This window comes from Aegilops tauschii, chromosome 2 (genome assembly GCF_002575655.3).
Source record: "Aegilops tauschii subsp. strangulata cultivar AL8/78 chromosome 2, Aet v6.0, whole genome shotgun sequence".
Classification (NCBI taxonomy): Eukaryota; Viridiplantae; Streptophyta; class Magnoliopsida; order Poales; family Poaceae; genus Aegilops; species Aegilops tauschii.
This window is the reverse complement of record NC_053036.3, coordinates 418120899-418142249: the sequence shown is the minus strand read 5'-3', so window position 1 is coordinate 418142249 and position 21351 is coordinate 418120899.

Here is a 21351-nt window from a genome sequence, read left to right as displayed (position 1 = left end):
AAATCGAGCCCGTAATAGAACATGAGGCCTCTAACAAAGGGATCAAGACTAAAGCCTAGCCCTCGGAGGAAGTGGGGGACAAATACGACACTCTCGTTGGGTTCGGGAGTGGGGATGACCTGCCCTCGAGCAGGCAGCCTGTGCGAGATTTCGGCGGTCAGATACCAGGCTTCTCTTAGCTTTTTGATGTCCTCCTCTGTGACAGAGGAGGCCATCCACCGGCCTTGAAGGTTGGATCCGGACATGATTGAAGGTCTGAAACGCTTAGCCTGAGCCTTGGGTGTTGGAATTCAAGGTGAGGGAAGGGAAGGATCGAGCGCGAGAAGAAAAGGACAGGCCTTGGCCTCTTTATAAAGAGGGTGAATATCAAGCGTCCTCCGCGTGGACGTTTGGAACTTGCCTAAAATCGAGGAGTCATCCCAGCGGGCACGATTGGGTTACCCACACCTGTATTGATGAGAATCCCATGATAAGGGGAACACGATCTCTGCTTCGACAAGACATGCCAATGAAACCGCCTCACAACACGTGAAGTGGCAGGCTGGTTGAGAAAAACGGTTCGAATAATGACCGGGCCGTGGCATGATGTCACGCTATGAAATTTGTCAGCAGATTAGATTTGTGGAAATATTATACTCTATACGGTGGTATGTGGAATTTATTTTGAAGAGCCGGACACGATCCTTGTGTTCGAAATCTTATATGGAGTCTTCGGAGGAAGAACCCGCCTTGCAATGCCGAAGACAATCTGTGCGCCGGACTCATCGTCATTGAAGCCTGGTTCAAGGGCTACTAAGGGAGTCCTGGATTAGGGGGTCCTCAGACAGCCAGACTATATCCTTTAGCCGGACTGTTGGACTATGAAGATACAAGATTGAAGACTTCGTCCCGTGTCCGGGTGGGACTCTCCTTTGCGTGGAAGGCAAGCTTGGCAATTCGGATATGTAGATCTCCTCCCTTGTAACCAACTCTGTGTAACCCTAGCCCCCTCCGGTGTCTATATAAACCGGAGGGTTTAGTCCGTAGGACAACAACAATCATAATCATAGGCTAGCTTCTAGGATTTAGCCTCTACGATCTCGTGGTAGATCAACTCTTGTAATACTCATATCATCAAGATCAATCAAGCAGGAAGTAGGGTATTACCTCCATTGAGATGGCCCGAACCTGGGTAAACATTGTGTCCCCCGCCTCCTGTTACCATCCGCCTTAGACGCACAGTTCGGGACCCCCTACCCGAGATCCGCCGGTTTTGACACCGACACTCATCATTCCACTTGGTGAGCTTCTGGGCAACAAAAGTGTCCACTCCACATGCCTTGAAGCTATCAAGCACACCAGGGAAGTGATCTTCATTCTCCTTAATGAACTCCCAGTCAGCCCATCTCATGTCACACACAATGGGCTTCTTGTCAAGCAGAATAGTCTCATAGAAGTCCTATTGTTCCTTAGTGTGGAATCTGTAGTCCACAGCAGTCCTTCTCCTGATAGCATAGGGATCAGACTCTCTCCATAGTCTCAATCCTGCATCCTTCCTGATTTTCATATTCTCTGCAACTGGGTGTGCATCAGTGTGGTCAGGGATCTTGGGTTTTAGCTTCCTCAGCACAACAGAATCATCTTCTTCTTCTTCAGCTTGAGGCACTGGGGCCTTGTTCTTCTCTTCAGCAGGTATGTTCCTAGTGCTTCTCTTGGGTTTTGGCTTTGGAGCTGGAGCAGCATCCTTGGGACCAGCTTTGGGCTTTGATGGGGCAGCCCCTGATTTAATTGCATCTCCCATAAGCTTTTGTGCTTTGGGTGCTGGTGCAACATCCTCTTCCTCTTCCCCTTCTTCAGAATCTCTCATCATTGATGGCTTCCCAATAACTCTGGCAATGGTCTTTTTGACCCTTTCTTTTCTCTTCTTGCCATCTCCAGTTTCCTTGGGTTCAAGAGTGAACTCCATTGTTTCTCCTCGCCCAACGAGTGGCGGATTTGGTTTGGATGGGGTCTCGCTTGGACGCTGGAGAGAACCAAAAGATAACTCAAGCTAGACAGAAAGGTGCAAAAGTCCCGATACAGAGATGCGCTTAAAGTGGGGGGTGTGCTGTCCCTATTGGGCTAGGCCCTACGGGGTCCGGGCATCTTACCTTCCTCGAGGCCGATCTCGGAAGGCGCTAATGGCAATCCCTAGCGAAAAATTCCAAGGTCTGAATACCAAGAGTGGTCAAACACAGTGATCGGTCCCGGTCAATGGGAGACATATTCACTTTGACCACAGCCACCCGCACTTGCCTGAGTATTTGAAACATGACGTCGAGCTTTTAGGTCATATCATGGTCCGGGCGGCAGTGGGCATAGGACTGAAAATCCTCTTTCGCCGGGCCTTTTGGACTCGAAATCCCCATTAAAGGAGTCAATGGCACGCACACAAAGCAGGAGGAAATCGGTACCCCGCGAGGCTGGCGAAGTCGGCACAAGAAGTAGGCGGAGTAGAGGCAGCATTCTTCCATTCTAGTCTGGCACCAACAGTCAAACTAGGAGCTCAACGGCCAACAAAGCAAACTAGAAACCTGCTTTTGCTGAAGACAGTGCTCAATGAGAGAAATCCCTTTTGAAACGTGAAATCATAAACAAGTTGGTTGAAGTAGTAATACCATTTTGTGTGGTAACTTTCCTTGGCTTTGACATTGGCTGTCTTCTTGCTGGCATCTTAGTTTTCAGACCTGGCTTAGTTGCAGCAGCTGAGCCATACTCTTTCTTCAGTACTTTCTTGTTTGAAGTGGCTTCATCCTCAACAGCCACATAATCTTCATCCTCAGAGTCAGAATTCCTCTTCTTCCTTGTCCTTGTGGCAGCCTTTGGCAGATTGCTTGGTGTGCTCCTGCTGCCCTCATCATAACTGCTGGAGGGACTAGTGCCCTCACTCAACTGAACCTGCTCTTCTGACTTGTTCTGGCTGTCACTTTGGTCTGACATCTCTGCAGATACTCTGACAGCAACCCTGTGAATAGGTTATAGATGAGGTAGAGTGGATGAGCATCACAAATTACAGGAGTTTTGCAAAAAAGATGACTTAAAAACTTAGTTTTAGTTCTTCACAGAAAGCATCTACCAATTTGTAAACTCGGTGATACCGAAGAGCTTTGGAACCTAAACTAGTGAACTTGGTCAGACCGAGTCACAGTTCGGTGGTACCGAGACTGCTAGGGTTTCACAAAGAATCAAACTCGGTCACACCGATTTGCAGTTTTCGGTCAGACCGAAAACGCGTGTGCTTTGGCCTAGGCAAAATCGGTGAGACCGATTTCTACAACTCGGTCGGTCCGAGATGAATTTGGCGGAGACCTAACCCTAAATTTTCAAATCAAAACTGATCTACGGGATGTTTTCGATGGACGGGATTATTTCAATCGTGGCAAAGATCATGGCAAAGCAATGTGCTAAGAATCGGAGTTAGGGATTAGCACAAAGGTCAAGTTCGTACCCTAGTTCGGCAACGAACTTGCTACGGCGGCAACGGCGGTGAGGATTTCCGTTGACGGCGGCGGAGACCAGCGGCGGGAGGTCGCTGGCGACGAGAGGATGATTCGGAGACCCGAAGAGGCAGAGCAGGTTATGCGCGGGCGAGAGGGTTCTGTCGGATGTGGGGTTCCGGCAAACCCTTAAGGTTCGAACACTGGGGTGCGCATGAAGTCTTTCCCTCCTACCGATCTACGCCCTAGCTTGCTAGGATCTCGTGGACGAACTTGACGAACTCGCAACACAGAAAGACACGAGGTTTATACTGGTTCGAGCCACTGTTGTGGTGTAATACCCTACTCCAGTGTGGTGGTGGTGGATTGCCTCTTGGGCTGATGATGAACAGTACAAGGGAAGAACAGCCTCCTCAGGTTGAGGTGTTCTAGTGGGTAGGCTCTCGATCTGGTTGGATCGAGCTCAGATCAGATGCCTCTACTATGGTGGCTAGCTCTACTTATATAGGCCCTGGTCCTCTTCCCAAATATCGAGCGGGAAGGGAGCCAACAACGGCGGGCAAATTTGAAGGGGGCAGCTAATACAAGCTATCCTGACAAAAGCGGTCTTCGCCTGCGAAAAGCTCTGGTGGTGACGCCGTCTTGGGCTCCACGATGACCTCCGTCTTGCCGTCCTTCTGGTCTTGGTCTCGTTGCACCAATATAGCAACCTTTGCCTGATGCCTCGGTACTCATAGCTAGCGTTCCTTCTGAGCCAGGCCCGGCCCGGCTCGCGTCGTTCCAACAACCGACAGGGAGCACCTCAGTATACGATCGCGCGTAGTTCGCACCAAAGAGGAAATAAGGACTGTGCACGCGCTGGCGCCCGCCTGGTGCCATTTGTCATGGCTCACGTCACGAGAGCCTCGTGAGGTTTGCCACGCCTTGATATCTCCGCTCCTCGTGAGCCTGCCTGGCTCGGCCACTCCAGAGGAGGTCTTGCGTTGTCCGCCTTGCGAGGCTTGGACCCTCGCGAGGGTCTTGGATACCTTGTTGATGAAGATGGGCCGTACGGCCTGCTAGCTTAGCCACGTTGTGGGCCGCAGGCAGGCAAGTCTGGGGACCCCCGTCCCCAGAACGCCGACAGTAGCCCCTGGGCCCAAGGTGCGCTCGGGCTTGGCTTCGCGGCGAAGCCAAGGGTCAAGTTCGGAGCACCGCGGGCCCCAAAAGCCTGTGGCCTCGGTTGACGCGTGGCGGTTTATTGGACGTGGGCGTCTCCGCTTCCCCACGCTGCCTCGGCAACTGCCTGACCTGACAAAAGGCTGGCGCAAGCAGCACTTGCCTTCATTGCTTCTTCCTTGCCTCGCTCCAGATCCCCTTTCTTGCTCCTCGCCACTGCTACCTCCAGATCCGCTCCAATCTCATCCTGCACCCGCAATCCATGGCGCCGCGCAAAGTCAAGACTTCCTTAGCACCGGCTTGGTATGAGCCGGCCCTTGAGGCGCCCACCGTCACGGAGAAAAGCCTTGCCTCCGCGCGCCTGCTGACGGCGGGCGAGAGCAATGAGTGGGGGGCAACCGAGCTCCGGCTTGCCTCCGATGTGCCGGAGCCCGAGGGAAGCACCTTCTTCCCCTTCTTCTCGAGCGGTGTCGCCGTCGGGTTGGTTCCTCCCTTCTCTGATTTCTTTTATGAAGTCCTCGACCACTATGGTCTGCAGGCGTTGCATCTCCATCCCAACTCTGTCCCCCTCCTATCCATCTTCGCCTACTACTATGAGGCATACCTGGGCATGATGCCGTCCGTGACGCTCCTGCGCCATTTCTTCTTCCTCCGCGTCAGTGGCGAGCATGCCTCCGGATGCGCTAATTTCGTCGCATGTGGCAAGGCCAACTCGATCTCGAGCACCGGGAAGAGGGCCGACAACATCCGATCCAAATGGATCATGATGGATGCGCAGCGTGCCGATCCGCGCCTGGCGTTGCCGACGAAGGCGCCCCGGCAGGGCAAGGGGTGGCCCAAGGCGGAGCTTGTCAATGAGCGGGCATCGTCAGTGTTGGGGCAGATGATGACCGACGTGAAGTCGGGCAACGCGAGGGCGGCCAAGATAACGGGGGCGATGCTCCTGAGGGAGTTCTTGATGCTGCGGGTTGCCCCACTCCAAGCGCGCGCGCCCCCTCTGGGAGCTTGAAGAAGAGGAGAACAAAACCCGCCTTAGGCCAGGGGACCTGCCTGGCGATGAATTGGATGCCGTCCTGCGCCTCATAGTCGGGGACAACCAGGAGTACCGCCTAGCGCCTTCGTTCCCCTGTTCCAACGCAGGGACCGGCAGGAATTCGTCGCCTCCAGGCCGACATTTGATGCACGCGGTCTAGTGCCGTCGGCTCTTCCGGGAGCTCCTTCGGCGCAGAAACCAGTGGGGGTGTCTTCTGGTGAGTCCCGCGAAGAGGGGGAGAGGAGGTGGACTCGGAGAAGACCCTGGAAGAGGTGGGGGAGACTTCTCCTCTGAGCAAGGCCGAGATTCTCCGCGCCCTTCCTGATGATGCCGAGGTCGACGCCTACCAAGGGGAGAGGGAGCGACCCCTCATCCCGACGAAGAGTAGGTCGTCGCTGGTGGCCCGTGGTGCCGCCTCCACCCCGACACCTCCTGGGGCTGGATCCGGCTCTGCTTCTGCACCGCCTGCTGCTGCCGGGACCCGAGCGCCTGCCCCTCAGGTCTTGATGCTGTCAGGCTTCAAGCTTCCCAAGCGGAAGGTGGAGTACTTCGCGGTGGACCAGTAGGTGTCTCGAGCTTCGCTTTATCCCTGCTGGTACTTGTTATTTCCTGACGCTCGCCCTTGGTTGATCAGGCCGACATCTTCGGCGAAGAAGAGGAAGGGGGATACGGCGGCCGTGCCTCCCTCCTCAGAGAAAGGAGGCAACAGCGCCCGCATCTCCCCAGCCCGGTCGTCCTCGTGGGGCCAAGAGGAACATCGCCACATGGAATCAACCCCTATGGCCCCGCTGGCTCCGGAGGTGCCGACGCTTGGCACGGCTGACGAGGTCCCAGCTGCTCCGGGGTCTGCGGTCTCCCAAGTCCTGGTGACAATGTCACTCCCTCCCACTGCTGCACCTCCACTCCCTGGTTCTTCTGCTCCTGCTGCTGTCTTGGAGCGCGCTCTTTCGGAGATGACCCAGCTGAAGGCGGATCTCCTGAGCGCAGACCCGTGCCTGGTGGTCGGGCGTCTGGAGTTGGCCTCTGGCTGGCTTCCCTCTGACCTGGCGGTTCGCGCGGCGCTGGGCCAGGCTGATGCGGCTTCTGAGAAGGAGAAGCAAGGAGCCGCCAGCGCTGCAGCCGATCGTGAGGCAGCGCTGAAAGACGCCAAGGCCGCCCGTGACCGCTGCCAAGAGCTGGAGGGCGAGTTGCAGAGCCTGCGCGACAAGCACGCCGAAGAGGTACGCTGCCGCCGAGCGAAGGAGGTGGAGATGAAGGCCTAGGAGGAAGCCATCAAGAACCGTGACGCTGAGCTGGCGGAGCTGTGGAAGAAGCAGGCCGCCGAGCGCAACCGGTTGGAAGAGTTGGAGCGGAAGATGGGGACGAGGGAGGCCGATCTTGATGCCAAGGCGCGAGTCCTGGCCGAAGACCGCGTGGCCTTCGCCGATCTCGAGAAGAGATCTTGCAAGGCGCTGAAGACGCTCTATGAGCACGGCCTGGAGAAGCCTCTGGACACCGACGAGGATGGCCCCGCCCAGCTGCTTCCTCTCATGGTGAAGGCGCTTGAGGAGGTCATTGATGGTCTCGGTCCCATGGCGGAGGCAGAAGCCCGCGTCCTGTCTTCAGCCATGCTAACCCGCGTCTTTAGCCACCTGCATCTTCGTGACCCCAACGCTTGCCTTGACGCTGGAGCCTGTAGCTGAAGATCAATACGAGGCGGCTGCCGCGGCCGTGCAAGATCAGGTGGGGGCCTTGCTGAGGAAGTTCCGCGGCTTTGTCTCCTCTCCTCTGTCCGGCGATGTCGTCGACCTTGCAGCTGGTGGTGAAGGTGAAGACAAAATTGCTCACAGGGGAGCACCTTCCGCAGGCGACGGCGACGTCTAGAGGTGACCCGCGGCCATTCTTCCCGTTCCGTTCCTGCGACATGTATTAGGCCTCGTGGAGGCGTTTAGACTTTTCATTTGGTATTGTGAGGACAATATGCTTGTAATATTTGCTTCGAGATTTTGCGACTTCCTTCCTATTTGCTTTGCGTTCTGCGTCAGCAGAGCCCAGCCCCGCGCATACCTCAACCGCCATTGGGCCGACCGAAGACTAGGACGGACCAAGGAGTGAGAGGGTACGTGACCAGTTAGGCTCCTGAGTCGCGATGCTCAGGGGTCCCCCTTGACGCGCAAACAGCATATAGGGAGAGTTCGTGGGGATAGATTAATGTTCTACGTCGGCAGAGCCCGGCCCCGCGCATACCTCAACCGCCATTGGGTCGACCGGAGACCAGGACGGACCAAGGAGTGAGGGGCTATGTGACCAGTTAGGCTCCTGAGTCGCGATGCTCAGGAGTCCCCCTTGACGTGCAAACAATTTCCATACCTGCCCTCGCTGAGGCCTCGGGAGGGGCGCGCGACGCCCAGGTCCGGGAGACCTGGTTGGGTGGCGTGCGCTCGGGCGTGACCCGAGCGCAGCCCCCGTGCCCAGCCACCTCGCGCAGCTCTCCTGAGGGGAGGCGTTGCGGTGAGGCTGGACGCTGAGCTCTGGGCTCCCTAAGGTTGTTACGACCGTGGGGGTGCCCTCAGTTGTCTATCACCAGCGCAAAGCATAGTGCTTCCGCTTGTGCACGGGCATAGCCGCTCCTCGGCAGTGTCGACAGCTAGCGCGGAGCATGGTGCTTCCACTTGGGCGTGGGATGGGGGGCCCTCCGGGAGGAGTCCCCGGGGCGTGTACAGCCCCGCCCTGACATGTGGCTTGCACGGCAGGGCTGCGAGGTGTATCTGGGCACTCGTGAGCCAGTGCGGGACTCACGAGGCCCTACCTCAAGGCGGGTTGCGCCTGGTTTTGAGTCTTGGTGACTGTATGTCCCTGCAAGGCGGTTAGATGAAAGCACTCTACGTCCTCAGGTCCCGGCCCTCGAGCGAGCTCAGCCACCGCTGGTATGCCAGGTCGCGATGCCGTGGTCAAGGCCAGGGGCTGAGGGCTGGAGAGCCAGTAAGAGCTCCTGAGTCGCGATGTTCAGGAGCCCTCCTTTTAACATGCAAGCGAATTGCATAGGATGAACAGACCCGTGGCGGGCGGCGATCGAGGCAGGCGATAGCCGTGAGCAGGTTAAGCATCGAGAGCTGATCAACTTGGATAAATGCAGGAAGATACATGCCACCGGGTCCGGCCCGAGCGGCTTGGGGATGATGCAGCCCGAGGGGCGCCCCCAACAAGGTAAGCTAAAGACATAAGCAAAAGGGATACATGCCACAGGGACGGACCCATGTGGCCTGGGAATAATGCAGCCAGAGGGGCGCTCCCAGCTAAACGAGCTTGGAAGATGTCACCTGGTTCTGTAGACGAAGTAGAGTTGGTGCAGCTGAAGGCGTGCGTCGAAGAAATGACTCCTCATGAGCCACCGGAGCGCTGAGCCTCGGGAGGCTCTGGGGGCTCGGGAGGTTCCCTGAAGACCGTCTCCATATCCTCCAGGACGGCGTGGTACCTGGCCTCCTGAGCCGCCAGGACACGCCGCAAGTCGCGTTGATAGGCTGATGCCACGCTCGGCAAGCCGAAGGGCATGCGAACGTAGCTGTGTGGTGGGCCCTCACAGCAGCCCACACGCGATGGCCAGAAGCGCTCCTGAGATGCGGCCCTGTTGAGCCCGGGGATGTCGATGCAGACACGCAGCCCAGCATCCTCGCCAGGATGCGAAGCTGCCCCTCGTGAGCGGCTGTCGCCGCGCGTGGCCCTTGCATCTTGCAGTTCCTGAGTGGTCTTGGTGATGAACTCCTGGGTGGTGGGCACTCCTTGCCCCGTGCTGTCCCGAGGAACGTGTGCTGCGAAGCACGCTTCCAAGTGGTGCCCAAGCGCCTCCCTCGTGAGGTTGGCAAGGTCAGAGGCCCTCCAGAAGAGAGCCCCCGAGCCCTGCCCAAGGAGGGCGTCGGGCGCGCTTTCCTATGCGATGGAGGGAGGCGCCCCTGAGACGGGCGCTGATCCTGATGAGGCTCCTGCCGCGTTGCCATCCTCCTGAGCTCCTGCGTGGCACAGCTACTTCTTCTTGGGGATGGTCTCCGGAGGGCCTTCATTTCTGCTATCAGGGTCGTCGATGCTGCAGCTTGGAAGGCGTGCTCAAGGGAGCACACCGCATCTCTCTCTTCACATGGGACCGTGATGATTCCTCCACTTCCTGGCATCTTGAGGACGTTGTAGTCGTGGTGGGTGACTGCCATGAACTTGGCCAGGGCTGGATACCCGAGGATGGCGTTGTACGGGAGGCGGATGTGCGCGACGTCGAAGTCGATGAGCTCGGTGTGGTAGTTCTTGCGCTCCCCGAAGGTGACAGGCAGGCGGACCTGCCCTATCGGTGTGGTGGAACCGTCGGTCACTCCTGAGAAAGGCTTGGTGGGAAGGAGCTGTTCATATGGCACTTGGAGGTTGTCGAACGTGTCGACGGACAGGACGTTGAGCCCTGCGCCGCCGTCGATGAGGGTCTTGGTAACCTGCACATTGCTGATGACTGGGGAACACAACATAGGGAGGGCGCCAACGGTGGCCGCGCACTTGAGCTGATCCGCCGAGTTGAAAGTGATGGCGCATTGGGACCACCTAAGCGGGCGCGTGGCCTCGAGCTTGGGGAGCACCGCGTTCACCTCGCGAGCGAACTGTTTGAAGATGCGCTGAGAGGCTGGGGCCTGGGCGCCGCCCAAGATGCAGGCGATCGCACGCGGCTCCTAGAAGCCCCCAGCCCCCTCGTCCTGGTGGTGGTCGTCGTTCCTTCTTGGTGGCGGCAGCGGGGGAAGACCAGTGTTGCCCTGGGGGCGATCCTCACGAGGCGGGTCCCTCCAGGAGCCCTCGAGAGGTTGGTCCTTCCAGCGGTCCTCGCGAGGCCGGTCGTGCCACTCCTGGCGCAGGCCACGGTCGTCCCAGCGTCCGCCTCCACGTCCTCCTCGGCGGCCATAACCCCGGTCATTGCGCTCGGGGCGTCGACCGAAGCGTCCTTCTCGTATGGCTCTGAGCTCTTGACAGTCGCTGGTGTTGTGGGTGTTCAGGTTGTGGAAGGCGCAGAACGGTCGGCCGTTCTTGGATGACTCGGGCTGATCTCTGCCCCGCTTGGTGTCGGGCTCCGTTGCAAGCACCACCGCCTCCTTGCGCTTCACGTCCTTGGCCTTGGCCTTCTTCTCTTCCACTCCTGCGGCTGGCAGCTCGAGGAGGGAGAGGCACCCTTCCGCAGCTCTTGCGCACTTGGTCTCCAGGTTGAACAGCTCCTGAGATGTGCAGAGCTCCTCGTGGATGGCGAGCTCTTCCTTCATCTTGACATCACGGACGCCGTCGGAAAACGCGGAGATGATGGCCTCGTCCGTGACCTTGGGGATCTTGAGGCGGGTGTTGTTGAAGCACTGGATGTACTTCTGGAGGGTCTCTCCTGGTTGTTGCTTGATGCGGCGTAGATCACCCGCGGCCGGTGGGCGGTCGCGAGTGCCCTGAAAGTTGGCGACGAAGCGGTCGCGCATCTCGTCCCAGGAGGAGATCGAGCCGTGCTGCAGGTTCAGGAGCCAGGAGCGACCTCTATCCTTGAGAGCCATGGGAATCCAGTTCGCCATGACTTTTTCGTTGCCGTTGGCCGCTTCGATGCTCAGCTCATAGAGCTGCAGGAACTCCGCGGGGTCGGCGGTACCATCATAGCGAGGAGGCAGATCCGGCTTGAACTTGCCTGGCCAGGCGATGCTACGCAGCTTGGGGGTGAAGGCGCGGCAGCCGGCCGTGGTTGCCGGGGCCCGCTTCGGAGGTGGAGCTTGGTCTTGACGAGGTCCGCGCTGCGCCGCTGCAGGCGGCGCGCGGTCTTGACGAGGTGGCGCGGGGAGCGCAGGTGCAGCTTCTTGCGGCCGCGGGATTTCTTGGCAGCTTCTTTCTTCACGCGCGGGTGCCGGGCGCGGCGGATCATGCCGCGGCGCCGCGCGCCTTGGTGCCAAGGCACCGTCTTGGGGCTGCGGTGGTGGAGGCACGCCATGAGCCCCGTCGCCCGCGGCTGGTTGAGGGGGAGGCAGAGAGTGGGACGGCGCCGGAGAGCCCCCTGCGGCGCGGACGAGCTCGGCGACGCGGTCGAGCCACTCCTCGTAGAGGTCGTCGACGGGGTGGTAGCGCAGGGGTTCGTTCGCCGCGATGAGCGCGGCCCGTGCCTCCATGGGAGCGCGGTGCGCGTGAGACGAAGAACCGGCAGGGGTCAGTGATGGAGTAGCGGTGCGGCCGTCCTGCCGCACCGAAGGATGCAGCGAGGACGCCTGCTGCTCGTTCCCCGCCGGGCCGGTGGCAGCGTTGGCGGCGGGAGACGGAGAACGACGGGGTTGCCCTCCGACGGGAGCCGTCTGAGCGACGCGGGCGGTGAAGGCGACGCTCAGCCCGTGCACGGCGAGCGTCCGCCATGGAGATGACGGAGCGACGAACTGATGGAAGGGAAGCTATGGCGCACCCCTACCTGGCGCGCCAAATGTCGGATGTGGGGTTCCGGCAAACCCTTAAGGTTCGAACACTGGGGTGCGCGCGAAGTCTTTCCCTCCTACCGATCTACGCCCTAGCTCGCTAGGATCTCGCGGACGAACTCGACGAACTCACAACACAGAAAGACACGAGGTTTATACTAGTTCGGGCCACCGTTGTGGTGTAATACCCTACTCCAGTGTGGGGGTGGTAGATTGCCTCTTAGGCTGATGATGAACAGTACAAGGGAAGAACAGCCTCCAGAGGTTGAGGTGTTCTAGTGGGTAGGCTCTCGATCTGGTTGGATCGAGCTCAGATAAGATGCCTCTACTATGGTGGCTAGCTCTACTTATATAGGCCCTGGTCCTCTTCCCATATATCGAGCGGGAAGGGAGCCAACAACGGCGAGCAAATTTGAAGGGGGGCAGCTAGTACAAGCTATCCTGAAAAAAGCGGTCTTCGCCTGCGAAAAGCTCTGGTGGTGACGCCGTCTTGGGCTCCACGATGACCTCCGTCTTGCCGTCCTTCTGGTCTTGGCCTCGTTGCACCAATATAGCAACCTTTGCCTGATGCCTCGTTACTCTTCGTCTGCGCTGGCCTCCTTAGCGCCAAAGAGGAAATAAAGACTCTGCGCGCGCTGGCGCCCGCCTGGTGTCGTTCCTCATGGCTCACGTCACGAGAGCCTCGTGAGGTTTGCCCCGCCTTGATATCTCCGCTCCTCGTGAGCCTGCCTGGCTCGGCCAGAGGAGGTCTTGCGTCATCCGCCTCACGAGGCTTGGACCCTCGCGAGGGTCTTGGATGCCTTGTTGATGAAGATGGGCCGTACGGCCTGCTAGTTTAGCCACGCTGTGGGCCGCAGGCAGGCAAGTCTGGGGACCCCCGTCCACAGAACGCCGACAGGTTCGGAAAATTTTCCAAAATTTGGCCCGTTGGTATATATAACCTGACCCTGTCGGTGTGACCGAGTGGAACGACTCGGTGGCACCGAGATGCAAAACTGCAAGCAGTTACTGCAACTCGGTGTGACCGAAAAGTTCTAATCGGTTGCACTGAGATTGAAAACCCTAGATCAACTTAGTGACTCGGTAGGACCGAATATAATGAATCGGTCAGACCGAGATGCACAAAGAGGTTTTGGAGGTTTAAGTCTATGACGAATCGGGACCTCAGAGTGCTCCTCACACAGAGTGGTTCGAATCTGACTTGATCAAACTTTGTGATGTAGCATGAATAGAGTATGAGAGGAGAAAAGCATAGATAGCTAGAGGGAGTTCTTAGGCATTCTTGTCCATCCATTTGGCAAAAGAGAAAGAGCCAAACAATCAAAACAACAAATGGATGTCCTCGAATGAGTGAAATATGCAACCAACATGCTCACACAATAAAATGGCAAATGAAATATGTGACAAAGCATGCACAAACACTCTAGCATCTATCAAGCAATTTGGCGATGACTAGGTCATCTATATATGAGTACATTGACATAGGACTCAAATGAGAACATTTGATCATAGGTCATACTCATCGTTTAAGCTCAAGTGGGGTTACCACTTTTACATAAAGCATTGATGTGTTCACACCATTAGAGTTGCTTTGACTCAAGTAAAGCTCCCCCTAGATGTGATATCCCCCCTTGGAGGGATGAACTAACCTTGGGTTTTGTCGAAGATGACTTCATGTAGGTATTGAAGATGTAGATGCTCAATGTTGATGTAGATCATTTGGAGCAATCCTTTGGAGTGAGTTGCACTTTCAATACCTACACGGGTTAGTCCCACAAGGAACAAACAAGGATATCCATAGACATAGAGTGATGCATACACAAGATGATGTCCATGAAAGCATTAGGTTACCTTGTCCCTTGTCTTACCAACAAGAGGGTTTGTGACTCCTTGAACTAGTGCAAGATATGGAAGTTGTTTGCACTTGTTCTTGCCAAAATGATAAGAGTGAAGTATGTTGGCGGAGTCACCCTCAAGAACTCTCTAGTTCTTCTTCTTCTGGATCCACATCATCTTGATGGGAATCCTTAGAGTTGTAGTTGTACTTGATGAAGTAGAACTTGATGTAGTCTTGGGAACCCACTTGACCAAGGCCTTATGTGCTTCTTCAAATGCATCAATTTCCTCTTGAAGCTTGTCCTTGCCTTTTTGCTTGTGGTCTTGTGGTGGAAGATCATCTTGAGCTTGTGTCCCTTTGAAAGAAGTAGGATCATACTTCTCTTGTTTAGGAACAAACTTCGTCTTGGGGTATTGATCTTCTTCCCACTCAACTCCATTGGCATTGAACTTTCGTTCAAAACCAACACCTTGATTCTTCCGTTGTCTTCCTTGCTTGCGCACAATTTCCTCAAATTGCTTACTTCCGGCAAGGTTCTTGTAAACACCTTTCTCTATAATCCCCTTTAATAAGCTATTTTCTTGCTCAAGTGTAACTTGGCTAAGAGAATCATTAGTGGAATCAAGAGAATTACTAGAAGCAACAACATTGGATTTAGCATGATTGTTGTTACTACTAGATGAAGCATCTTTCTTGTTCTTGTTGCTAGATTTAACTTGTGGCATGTAAGTAGACAAGAGTAAGTGCTTGGCAATGTAAGAAGAACTTTTCTTGCGAAGATCATCATTGATTGCCTTTAAAAACTCATGCTCTTGCTCAAGGTTGAGCTTTTCAAAGCGTAGCTTTTCATGAGTCTTTAAAAGTTCTCGATGATTTTCCAAGGTAGTTTCATGGGCTAACTTAAGAGTGTTTAGTTCTTTAGTTAGACGCTCAATCTCCTTCTTATCATCGTCATTCGTTTTATCTTGATTAGCATGATTAATTGATGTTTCATCATAGTCTTCATTACTAGAGTTGTCCACAAGTAAATCATCATCACCTAGCAAATCATCTTCATCACTATTGAAATCAACATATTCGGGATGTGTTACCTTTGGACCTTTGGCCATGAAGCATCTTAAAATTCCTTCATTTGGTGAGTCAAATATGTCGTAGGAGTTGGTTGACACAAGTGCTAGACCGGCAACACCTTCATCTTGAGTATATTTGGAGTCGGAGTGATAACTTCTTTCGGAGTGATTGTCGGAGTCGGAGCCGGATACCCATTCACCAACATGAGCTTGATGTCTTCTTTTTGTGTAGCTCCTTGATGACTTTTCCTTCCTTTTCGAATCCTTGCTTCTCCGAGAGGGTCTTCGTTCATAATGATCATCTCTATTCCTCCTTTCTCTTGGTGGTGATTCTTCTCTTCTACTTCTTCTTTTGGGAGAATCTTCTCTTCTTTTATAGGGCGCCGTACACTCATTTGAGTAGTGTCCGGGCCTTCCACAATTGTAGCAATTACGCTCACGACTAGAAGATCTTTTGTCATTGTAGGACCTTGACTTGGAACTTCTTTCTTTGCTTCTACTCTTGTAGAACTTGTTGAAGTTCTTAACCATTAGGCTCAATTCTTCATTGAAGGTTTGTTTCTCACTTGATGATGTGGAAGCATCACATGAGGCTTTGTAAGCACCACTAGACTTGTTGTGAAGCTCTTCCTTATCCTTGAGTGACATCTCATGAGCAACAATTCTTCCAATGACTTCCGTTGGCTTGAGATCTTTGTGCACACGGTATCATATTTTCCATCCAAGGCTCTTAGGATCTTCTTGATGATGAATTTGTCGGTCATCTCTTCACTTCCTAAGCCGGCAATCTCATTTGTGATGAGAGCAAGCCTAGAGTACATTTCAGCGACACCTTCACCATCCTTCATTTTGAACTTGTCAAGTTGACTTTGAAGCACACCCAATTTGGATTCCTTGACGGAGTCGTTACCTTCGTGCATATCAATCAAAGTATCCCAAATTTCCTTGCATTCTCAAGACGGCTGATTTTGTTGAATTCTTCGCGGCACAATCCATTGAAGAGAATATCACAAGCTTGAGCATTGTATTGTAGCATCTTCAACTCTTCCGCGGTAGCTTCACGGTTTGGTTCTCTCCCGTCAAAGAATTCACCTTGCAAGCCAATACACACAATAGCCCAAACGGCGGGGTTATGTCCAAGAATATGCATTTTCATCGTGTGCTTCCAACTAGCAAAGTTTGTACCATCAAAGTAAGGACCTCTATGGTGGTAATTTCCCTTGCTAGACGCCATACTCTCGTAGGTTGTGAAACCAAGGCTATGACCACCAAAAGCTATGGAAGTCAAAGCAAACGGAGACCAAAGCTCTGATACCACTTGTAGGATCGAAAGTATGTCTAGAGGGGGGATTAGACTAGTTGACCAAATAAAAATCTAGCCTTTTCCCAATTTTAGTTCTTGGCAGATTTTAGCAACTTAGCACAAGTCAAGCAATCAATCTACACATGCAATTCTAAGAGTATAGCAGCGGAATGTAAAACAATTGCATATGAAGGTAAAGGGAGGAGTTTGAAGGAGCAAACGCAATGTTGACACGGAGATTTTTTATCCGTGGTTCCGATAGGTTGTGCTATCGTACATCCACGTTGATGGAGACTTCAACCCACTAAGGGTAACGGTTGCGCGAGTCCACGAAGGGTCCACGAAGAAGCAACCTTGTCTATCCCACCATGGCCGTCGCCCACGAAGGACTTGCCTCACTAGGGTAGATCTTCATGAAGTAGGCGATCTCCTTGCCCTTACAAACTCCTTGGTTCAACTCCACAATCTTGTCGGAGGCTCCCAAGTGACACCTAGCCAATCTAGGAGACACCACTCTCCAAGAAGTAACAAGGGATAATTAGATTTATGCCCCTAGTTGTGTCCCACTCGTCTGTTTTACCCCTAATTCCCAAAAGTCACCGGTTCTGTCCAAGTCACTTTGATCCTCTTATGCTTTTTCCCTTTGACCGTTTGACCATCAGTTTGAAAACTTCATAACTAATTCATACAAAATCAAAAAAATGCAAATAACATACCAAAATGTTCAGAAAAACATCACCTATATGTCAGTGTCATTTGCTTTCATGAAAAAGTGTTGGAAAGTGCACATCCGAGTTTTAGCTCTTTTGATACCACCATGAATAGTAAACTCTAAAAAAATTCAAAAAAATTCAAAAAAATATGGTGGCAAAGAACGACAAGTGTTCTAAGTGCTTGCCAAGTTTCATTAGGGAACGACATTCGTGGAAGTCGTGGCAAAAAAAATCTATTTTGGAGTGCTAATTGTTTTTTTGCCGCGGCACCCACGAATGTTATTCCCTGATGAAACTTGGCAGGCACTTAAAACATTTGTCATTCTTTGCCACCAAATTATTTTTGAATTTTTTTGAACTTTTTTAGATTTTACTATTCATGGTGGTAGCATAAGAGCTAAAACTCGGATGGGCACTTTCCAACACTTTTTTCATGAATGCAAATGACACTGACATATAGGTGATGTTTTTCTGAACATTTTGGTATCTTATTTGCATTTTTCTGATTTAGTATGAATTAGTTATGATGTTTTCAAACTGACGGTCAAACGGTCAAAGGGCAAAAGCACAAGAGGAGCAAAGTGATTTGGACAGAACCGGTGACTTTTGGGAATTAGGGGTAAAACAGACGAGTGGGACACAACTAGGGGCATAAACCTAATTATCCCAAGTAACAAATGGTGTGTTGATGATGAACTCCTTGCTCTTGTGCTTCAAATGATAGTCTCCCCAACACTCAACTCTCTCTCATAGGATTGGATTTGGTAGAAAGAAGATTTGAGTGGAAAGCAACTTGGGAAGGCTAGAGATCAAGATTTATGTGGTTGGAATGAAATATCTTGACCTCAACACAAGTGTAGGTGGTTCTCTCTCAGAAAATATGTATTGGAAGTGTAGGCATGTTCTGATGGCTCTCTCCATGAATGAAGAGTGGGTGGAGGGGTATATATAGCCTCCACACAAAATCTAACAGTTACACACAAATCACCAAACTCGGTGGGACCGAATCAGAGAACTCGGTCAGACCGAATTGGTTCATAATGTGACCGTTAGGTGTTTCGGTGGGATCGACATGTCAACTCAGTGGGACCGATGTCATTAGGGTTAGGGCATAACGTAATCTCGGTGAGACCAATTACACAAACTCGGTGTGACCGATTTTGGTAATAGACTAACAGAGAGTTGGTCAGGCAAACTCGGTGGGACCGATTCGCTCATCTCGGTTGGACCGAAACGTTACGAAAAGGAAACAGAGAGTTTGCATTGCAATCTCGGTGGGACCGATCGCTCATCTCGGTTGGACCGAAACGTTACGAAGGGAAACAGAGAGATTACAATCCCATCTCGGTGAGACCGAGATCCCTATCGGTGAGACCGAAAAGACTAGGGTTTCTGGCAGTGGCTATGTCAAGTGAACTCGGTGACTCCGGATAGAAAGAATCGGTGGGGCCGAGTTGGACTTTTGGTTTTGGACATATGTGGATATGAGAAAGTAGTGGAGGGTTTTGGAGCATATCACTAAGCATTTTGAGCAAGCACCTCATTAAGCAACACCTCATCCCTTCTTAATAGTATTGGCTTTTCCTATAGACTCAATGTGATCTTGGATCACTAAAATAGAAAATGTAGAGTCTTGTGCTTTGAGCTTGAGCCAATCGTTTGTCCTTAGCATTTTGAAGGGTCCACTTTCTAATCCATGCCATGCCAATCATTGAGCTTTCCTGAAATATCTATCTTGAAATAGCATTAGCTCAATGAGCTATATGTTGTTAGGAATTACCAAAACCACCCAGGGATAGTTGCACTTTCACCATCCAGTGGGAGTTCATGCCGACCCAGTACATACCTGCCAAGAAGTTTCGGGCGATGGTGATCGGATCAAAGTCGAGGGAAATGATGTATGGCGACCCACTACATACCTACAAAGAAGTTTCGGCTAATGGAGATCGGATTGAAGTCGAGGGGCATCATGTACGCCTCCGTATCATGGTGAGCCAATCTCGCAAGACTAGATAGCAGCAAGTAGGGTGTCTTGAAAATCTTAGGCCTCACTTCGATGATGGCCGTGTGCATGCCCCTCGAGCATGCAGCCAGCCGTAGGGCGCTCAACATATCCATACACGAACAGCAGAGGTCGAGGATGTCACTGGGGAGATTGCTCCAATCGCAGCTCATATGGATGTTGCCGCGGTTCGCGTTCGGCCATGGTGGAGTTTGGAAGGTGGGGTTTTGGGGGGGGCTTGATTTATGGCGGAGAAGGCTGTCGATGCTGGAGCGGCTAGCGAGGGAATAGTGGTACTGGGGGAGGTGAGCGAGGCGAGGGTACGCGGGGGCACAGTGAGATGATGAAGAGTGACCTCAGGATCTCCGGCGAGACGGAGATGAAGATGGAGTGGTGCTAGGGGAGAGGGAGACGAGGCGAGGCATGCTATACAGCGGCGGCGACAGTGACTGCACAGTGCACAAGGTGAGGCTGACTTTGGTAACCCGGACACGCCGCTTGGACTGGTGTCACCTCGGGCGCAGGGTCTTGTCACTTCACTGTCAGGACCGGATGAATAATACTATTTTGACCATCAAGTGTACCACAGTTGTACTACTACTACTAGTAGGAGTAGTAGGAACATGAGTAGTACTCCCGTGCTAGCATGTCTCTGGGTTCACTTCACCCTCCAGCTATCATCCATATTGCGAGCAGAACCAAATTCTCATGCATGCGGAAGCGCGAAGAAGGACTTTTCTTTTTTGAGGATAACCGCATATTCCTTAACCGTAGTAGGAACCTGAGTGGTACTCCCTCCGGTCCTCTTTTGTCTACGCATAACTTTTTTCAGTATTTCTCTAGTTAGTCTGCGTATATACCCTTTTGCATGTGCTCATTTCCCTCCATGCCCCGCATTCACAGCATTATATTAGTGTATGCATGAGCAGCTGCAACCAGACTCCAGCCAATAAACTGCAGCATGCAAGTGGGCCATTCTGTGCGTGTGGGAGAGAGAAAAGGCAACCGAAGTGCTCATCCAATCCATTGCATGCAGCAGTCAAACCACCGCAGCTCTCCTCATGCATGCGCATAACTTCTCCCATTTACTTCTCCATCGAGAACCGATTTTCCTCGGCTTTTTCACTACTCCTTGATCTTCATTTGCATCCAAACCACACTGCATTCACATTGTTTTAACCTCTTCACATCCTCCTGGAGTAATTCCGAAGCCCCTATAAATAATCATCTTCTTTAGTTAGACTAGCCATCTAATCCTAATTCTCCAAACCATAGCCCTCCAGTCCAGCGGTCCCAAATGGCGAAAGAGATCGAGATGCAGGTTTTTAGCGTCCAACATGTCCTCGTCGAAGGCTCGTTGAGCATAGTTGCCACAGTCACCGACCACCCAAGGGTTGTTCGGAAGTGGATCAACAATGTATCCAACTCCCTCCAAAAGGTGGAGATGAATGTCATCGGTCTCGACGCAAAGTACGCGGAGCGTGCCACTGGGAAGATCCAACGCGCCGCTGTCCTTCAGCTGTGCCTCAAAGATGATGTTTTGGTGTACCGCATCATACACGCGCCCTCCATACCAGGTGAGCTTCATGATTTCTTATCTCGGGAGGACATATACTTCTGTGGGCAACCATCGCAGGGGACAAACAGAAGTTGGAGCCATACAACCTTGATTTGAAAAGCATCGCTGACCTACAAACCAAAATAAAAATTCCTGTAGAAGATTGTGATAAACCGACACCATGCCTATTCGACGTAGCAAATTTTGTGCTAGGAACAAATCGTCAGAAGGGTGACGAGACGCTGGCATTAAGGTCGTCTGGATGGGAGAATTATCCCTTGACGTACGAGCGGATAAAATATGCTGCCCTCGATGCCGTGTGAGTTTCGAGAAAGCTGCAACGTCCAGAGAGCTTGTTGCGAAGCCATCTCCCACAGAAAATGAGAACAAGAAGAAGAAAGAAGAAGAAGAAGAAGAAGAAGAAGAATAAGAAGAAGAAGAAGAAGAAGAAGAAGAAGAAGAAGAAGAAGCACCAGCAGCAGGGCATTATGGATGGATGAACTATTTCCTCTCTTGTAAAAAAATATTCCCTCTCTATGTATATTGATATAGATGGACTATTTCGATGGTGTGCATGTCTTTGGAAAAAGTAGTAACATGGGTCCGCTTGACTATAAGGAACTATTTATCCGCCTAGCTTTCTCTACTACTCCTTCCAGTGATCGGTATGCAATGCATGTGTCCGTAGACATGACAGCTTGTCCATGGAAGTTCAGCTACGACGACCATCACGTTTCATCCACTGCCACTCACGATTCCCACGACGCCGCTCCAATCCACGGCACCACGTCCCC